Source organism: Podarcis pityusensis, assembly GCF_964106645.2.
Source record: "Podarcis pityusensis genome assembly, chromosome: 5".
Classification (NCBI taxonomy): Eukaryota; Metazoa; Chordata; class Lepidosauria; order Squamata; family Lacertidae; genus Podarcis; species Podarcis pityusensis.
The window spans coordinates 52280085-52286614 of NC_138032.1; the positions used below are offsets into that span (position 1 = coordinate 52280085).

The 6530-nt window shown below is 42.1% G+C and overlaps 1 protein-coding gene across 1 annotated transcript in view; it reads right to left on the reverse strand.

Moving 5' to 3' along the window:
• The window catches only part of LOC308477090 (uncharacterized protein), a 49481-nt gene extending 43292 nt beyond the window's left edge, over nucleotides 1-6189 (reverse strand). Inside the window, exon 1 of the mRNA XM_081005345.1 lies at nucleotides 6119-6189. The gene's annotated coding sequence lies outside the window, so the exon portion shown is untranslated. The remainder of the gene's footprint in view (nucleotides 1-6118) is intronic.
• Between the last annotated feature and the right edge of the window lie 341 nt (nucleotides 6190-6530).

The window sequence follows — 6530 nt, forward strand, 5'->3', positions numbered from 1 at the left end:
AGGTAATTCATATAAAACATGCAATCAAAAATGTGCTGCCTCACGTCTTCCTAATGAAGCTCCGTTGGTAGCTATTAATAGAAAAGCAGCCTCCAAGTATAATAGCAACACATTATACTTTCCATTAACTATGTGCTTATAGGCATTAATGTCAAGAAATGCCATAGAAAGCAAGCTTCTCACCTCCACCTCCCACGCTTAGGGAGGCTTAGGGCTTTAAAATCTGAACTGGTTTCATAAGTGTGACTTCAGGTTTCAGTCCATCTATAGCTTTTTATGACTGGTTGCCAGGAAATATAAATTGGTGGCCTTACTTGGCGTCAGTGGGCATTTCCTTCCCAGCTTCTGACATCGTCCAACACACCCACACCCACACCCCCCCTAAGAAAGAAAACTTTTATTTTTCAGCAGTCTGATCCAAACCCATGATTTGACTACATCTGTTTTTTAAAAACCAACAACACTGTTTATATGTTTTTATAGTGTTGTTGATGATGATGATGATGATGTAAAGCTTTTAAAATATGTTTTAAATTTTTATTTTACATTGTATTTTTTTTCTCCCACGAGTGATTTCCACTCCTTTGCGAGGAAGGGTGGGATATACATTTAATAAACAGATAAACAAAAGCAAAGCACTTGATGAGCAGACGTTTAGGGTAATTCACAGACTGGAGAGCCACTAAATAGATATCTGGCAAACCAGGCCATAAAGTATCCCCCAAAATGTCACAATAGAAATGAAGACCAAGTCTTCACTTGGGAGAAAAGAATGCATAGCCTTGGTCACTGAAGCCAACTCCAGGGTGCTGTGGGTACTTTGGCACCCACAATAATATATTTGTGGGGCTGGGGCCCCACAAGTCAATGGGCAAAATTGAAACCCTTCATTGTGGGCACCCACAATCTCCGGCATTTATGGCCTTGGCCACTTCCAGATGTGAGGGGGCCTACTTCAAAGTGCTCTCTGGTGGCTCCTCTTTCACATCAGTGCACTACAGGTTCACCCACCTGGTGACAGAAGCAGTGGGCAGCATTGCCCCATGAAGTCATCATTTAACCCCCCTCCCCGGACGTTTGCTCCTACTATAGTGCTGCTCCAGAGCATTGAGGGAACATTTTGTCACCCTCCCCACTGGTGGCCCACATTCTAATTTCCTTCAGTGCCTCCAGTGACACACTGGGGGAAATGTGGGAAATAAAAATGGCAGCTCCTCTTCCCAGCTACCTGATGCTCACTGGTCAGCAATGCCTGATTAAAAGGGGTGAAGACATCTGGGGTGCAAAAGATGCTTTTTTTTCTGCTTGGAAGAGCTTTACAAGAAATGTTGTGAGGCAGGATTTTGTGGTGCTGTTGCACTTACCTTATTAACTGAAGGAGGTGTGCAAGAGGTATTGTCTCCCACCTCCCAGTTCAAATATTTTATGCAACAATCCATAGCACTTTGGTACTGAATAGACACCCTAATTAATATCTATTGAAGAGGCTACTTTTTCTTGGAAAAACTACAATCAGCCCATGAGTTTGAAAATTGAAGGGGCACTGGAAGTAGACATGGAACAAAAAGACTTTCAAAATCTGGGAAATGCACAAGGCCTATTTTCCATCATAAAAATTGGGCCAGTCTGTTCAAAAGCCAAAGGATTCCTGTATTATTATTATTTTTGCCAAAACTCATGTTTTGGGGTTCAGAATTCAAGTTGTTGTACCTTCATTATCACCATTTCCAGTTTATGAGGGGGGGTGGGTGGGAATCAAAGCTTTCATTTCAGTAGCAAGTGGATGCAGAAAATGGCACCTACAGGCCATAAATTTTGCCACAGCTTCTATTGGCATTTGATAAATATGCAGGCTTTATTCAAGTGCTTTTTAATTCACAGAGTTGATCTTTAATCTTTGTGTAGAGACATTATTGAACGAGAAGTCTCTTTCCCCCACAACTTATGTGTATGCTCCAAAAGGTGTTTGTGGTTTATTGGAAAGTGACTCTTGAAAGATGAAACCCTAAGTTGTACTTGAGAACATAACAACAAATGCAAAATTTCAACTGTAGTGCCACGGTTCATGCAGGAAGTGGCTATAAAATACATCATAAGCACTCATTAGTAGCGAGTCCCTGTGGGCTTGAGGCAGCCGCTCATGTGCGGCAGTCATTAAGAAGGTGGCAAAACAGAAGCTTCAGTTCCTTTCTCCTGCAGTTTCTTTATCATTGCAAACCAAACAGTACAAATGAGTTGATGAAAACAGAGTTGAACCATGTTGGATGCGTTACAAAGAATGTTACTGCATAGATTATGCTAGAGGAAGAAGGCAAGAGAAAGGCTGCTGATCATCTTCATCTTCTGCTTCTCTGATAATAACGCCATGCCAGTTTATGAACAACAAAACCAATTAAAGGTCTTCAAGTTAAATCTCTAAAAATGGCACTGGTCCCCCATTTTTGAAGCAGAATGGTGAGATGTAACCCTGATTTAGGCTTCACGGTGCCTAGTATAAGCCGAGATATGCTTGTGAGGTAAAGCAATGTGCTCCATTAAATCAGCAATGGTAAGTAATGAGCACCTTACAATGGCCTGAGGATTGTGTGGGATGTAAATCTCTCCTTCTAAACCTCACAATTATCCTTATAGTTCCTGACTGGGGTGGAATGCTTTTAGCCATCAGGTTTTTTTCCAGGCACTCTCAAGACCTGGCCTGTCATCTCACTCATATGAACTGCCACACCAGCAAACTGGTGGGCAGGTGCAAGGGCTGTCATGTTGGCGCAACACCACAACTAAGGGCATTGCACCATTGTTGCAAGATAACAAAGGGTGTTATACAGATAAAGCAGTGTGGGTCAGCAGTGCTGCATTGGCATCAACTGAGATGCCAGGGATCGTGGAGACATGCTTGTAACTGAGACAGGCAGAGAAAGAGGCAGGCCATCAAGTAGGTAAGGCAATGTAGAAGCAGCTCAATCTATGACTTAGGGGCACGCCAAACTGTGGACCCAGATCAAAATCAGCCATGTGTTGGACCAGGTAGCAGCGGAAGACCTTGGGGTCTCAAATTTCACTGTGCCCTTGTGTGACGCCAAAATTCTCTTGTACTCTATTCTAAATCATAGCTGCAGTGTCCCTTGCAGACACACTCTCCTAAATTCACCTTTGCAGGTAGAAAGAGTGTTATTGGCACCCATTAATCATTGCTGAGCTGGTAGCAGCAATGTCACTCCCTGGCCATCTGCAACAGTGGTATTCAAGCCCAGCAGAAAGCAGCCACTTTCAAAATGGTGCAAATATTAAGGAGTCCGGCTGCTGGAGCCCCAAGTTTGAGGCTCCGGTGCCTTACAAAAGACACTGTTGCTATAACGGTGGTCTGCAAAGCCACCACAAGGAAATGAGAGGAGTATCTTTGTAGCTTGATGGGGCAATACACCCCCCACACTAAAAAAAACCAACAACCTTTGGTCCTAAACCAGGGCTTTGCTCCCCATGAATGTCTACTTGAACATATGCAAGTATTGTAGTGCAGTAAAGAGTTAAAATATAAGGTTACCAAAGGTCCCCATTTCCCGGGGACAGTCCCTGGATTTACAAATCAGTCCCCTGACAAAATCCATCTATTTAATACAAAGTTGGAAAGTGTCCCCGGATTCACTGAAAAAAAATCTGGTAACCTTATTATAGTAAGGATGCAACTGATAGCGGTATGGATTTGCTATTGTATTCAAAGACTGTTGTTACAGCTGTGTCAGCACAAGCCACTGCCTGCGTAATTGCCACCCATGGATTTGGGTGAAAACAGAGTGGGTAATGACTAGGGTGAAGGATTTTTCTGCTGTGGCACCCTGGCAATAGAACAGTCTCCCCAGAGAGGCTTGCTTTGTCTTTTTGGTGCCAGCTGAATATCTTTACATTTACCCAGTGTTTTTAAAAAATATATTCTGCTGATCTGTCTATACCTCTGAGTTTTAAACTGAGCTTTAAATAATATTTTATTTTTAAAAATTAATTTGTTATTCTTCGTACTATTTATGCAGTATTTCCATCTCTCCTCTTTCTTTTTCCTTGTGAGCTATCCAGAGAACCTCTATTATAGGCTGGCTATATGCAGTTCATAAATAATCAATAAAAAATAATAAAGAGTTTGACTAAACTTCTGTGTTGACAAGCTCAGATTGGGCTGACACAGGACCATACTCAGAGATTTGTGTCATGCAAACTCACTAGGGAGAAAAAAAACGTAGAATTTGAGAAGACTTATCAAGAGTTTGGTAGAAAGTACATAGCACAGGGGGGATTGCCTCAAGAAAACAAAGGGCTGTGGAATCTAAAGTATTAGGCACCCAGCAGAGTCTTATACAGCAGTTGCTTCCTAATTTCAAAAACATCTGTTCATTTTAAAAAGTAAGTCTGTACACAGTTTACATTTCAAGGAGGGTTAGCTTCCACTTTTCAATTTCCTTTTGTTTTTTTGATCAATCACTGTATTTGTAATCAGTTCATTCCTTACCCTTCTTCCTTTTCTTCTGGTATTCCCTGCTCCCCTTGGGAAGAAGCTAATTTCACTCCCTGCAGTCTATTTACTGTTTAAAACTAACATGAGTCTATTGTTTTTTTGGCAATCCAACACAAATCCCTTTAAGAGAAGGAAAGTCCCCTTAAGGGCACCTCTGACAAAATACCTTTATATTTTTGCCGCAGTCACCCCCTCCAAGCAAATGCCATTCCCAGATCCTGCTAGTTGCTTTTGGAAGGAGGAAAGGTACAGTGAAAAATGCCAGAGGGAGTAAACTTAACAAAGCCTAAATGAAATCAACATACTTTCTGACAAGCTGACAGTCTAACAAGCTAATTACTATAGTCATAATTAACACCTAGTAAAGCACACAGCACAGCACCTCAAAGCAGCTAGGAACCTGTTAAGCGAGAATAGGATACACTTTAAAAGCAGCCCATTAACCTGCAGAGAAACTCATTGCTCATAGCTTTAAAAAATAAATAAATTGGTGAACAATTAACTAACCATTTCAGGGAAGCAGTCCAGTGGACAACACGGAATGCAGTAAACTGATTAGTACCATGTTATGCCACAGTCATCTTCAGCTATCCTGATCTGTAGTGAATGCATATTGGCATTTTTTATATATTTGATGTTTCATATGTACCTTATAGATACATTTATGCAGGGCTTTTTTTCAGGGGAAGCTCGCTGGAACTCAGTTCCGGCACCTCTCAGGTGGGTGCCATTGCCATTCTAAGAGAAAGATGGAGGCTTTCATGGTGAGTCCCGACACCTCTTTTTCTAGATAAATAGCACTGCATATATGTGTTGTTGCAAAATAAATCCCTTTGGGCAGCCTCAAGGAAAGCAATTCATAAATGTGTGTGTGTGTGTGTACAGTGGTACCTCAGGTTAAGTAATTAATTCGTTCCGGAGGTCCGTTCTTAACCTGAAACTGTTCTTAACCTGAAGCACCACTTTAGCTAATGGGGCCTCCTGCTGCTGCTGCGCCGCCGGAGCCCGATTTCTGTTCTTATCCTGAAGCAAAGTTCTTAACCTGAAGCACTATTTCTGGGTTAGTGGAGTCTGTAACCTAAAGCATATGTAACCTGAAGTGTATGTAACCCAAGGTACCACTGTATTCCCAAATGATGAGTCACAAAGCACTTTCTGTCTTTATTGTCTACGCCAGGAAACATTGTTCCCACAATTGATCTGAAAGGACCAACCTTTGCCTACTCAAAATACCAACGTTTTGAATCATTGATGCTGAACGAGAGCAGACCAAAACACAATACTCTGGCATTCAGGTTTTGTGAATATTAATGAAAAGTTTGAATGAGCTCATGAATGAACTGAAAAGAACAAGATAGTTTTGATGCCACTACCCACTGTGCCTTCCACCACCACCTTCTCTTTAGAATTGGGAAATGTTTCTTTCCCTTGGAAATATTCCAAGTATGTTGCTTCTAAAGAAACATGATTTTTAGAATATATTTCCTGATGGATTCTCAGGAGCCAGAGGTGAAACCATCTGTAATAGGGGAGGGGGGAGAGATTGGATTTGCTTAGATTGGGAATTATTTTTGTAAACAGTTGGAGCAGATGGCATTGTATCAGTGTTCTTACCTGCTGATGTGTGGGGCCCGTCACTGTTGCAACTATCCAAGGACTTAGAAGGAAAAAGCCCTCTCTCTCCAACTCCTAGAATCTGTGAAAGAAATTGAAATGAATTAATCTACTTTGTGCACTTTGGATTGATTTTGTTGTGATAGCAGAGGAATCATAAAGGTAAAGGGACCCCTGACCATTAGGTCCAGTCACGGATGACTCTGGGGTTGCGATGCTCATCTCGCTTTATTGGCCGAGGGAGCCAGCATACAGCTTCCGGGTCATGTGGCCAGCATGACTAAGCCGCTTCTGGCGAACCAGAGCAGCACACGGAAATGCCATTTACCTTCCCACTGGAGCGGTACCTATTTATCTACTTGCACTCTGACGTGCTTTTGAACTGCAAGGTTGGCAGGAGCAGGGACTGAGC